The sequence below is a fragment of the Salmo salar genome, chromosome ssa17, assembly GCF_905237065.1.
Source record: "Salmo salar chromosome ssa17, Ssal_v3.1, whole genome shotgun sequence".
Taxonomy (NCBI): Eukaryota; Metazoa; Chordata; class Actinopteri; order Salmoniformes; family Salmonidae; genus Salmo; species Salmo salar.
Genome location: NC_059458.1, coordinates 63,699,200 through 63,699,697, shown reverse-complemented (window position 1 = coordinate 63,699,697; position 498 = coordinate 63,699,200).

Sequence of the window (498 nt, the reverse complement as noted above, 5' to 3'; positions counted from 1 at the left end):
TCTCAATTTATCGATACGTATTATCAGCTATTCTGGTGCAGTTCACAGTTCTTTCAGGAGATGGCGAGCTCATTCTATACTGCAAGCCAAAGCCACCTGAGTCTCATTAATGATCATCCAATTATCCACAAATTCACATCTGCTCCAGAATAAGTGTGTTGAACCACTTTGACCTCTGTCTGCAAAAACAAAGGGCAAACAAAAAGCAAAGTATGTGAGTACAGTAAATTAGAAATGATACGTTATACCATCACAACAATTGAATGATCTACAACCATTTAAGAAAAATACATTATTGTTGGCATGGTTGAATTGTCTTTGTACTATTTCAAATGAAGAATTTGCAAGTCTGCAGTTTCTTCTGGGACTGCAGGTCATCTAGCTAAACCCATGAGACCGATTGGGGTGTAAAATCCAAGGGCAGGTCCTATTTTAGCCCCACTTGGGGCATGGCCCTACATACAGTAGGCCCCCACTCTTCCCTAGGAGATGTGAGTT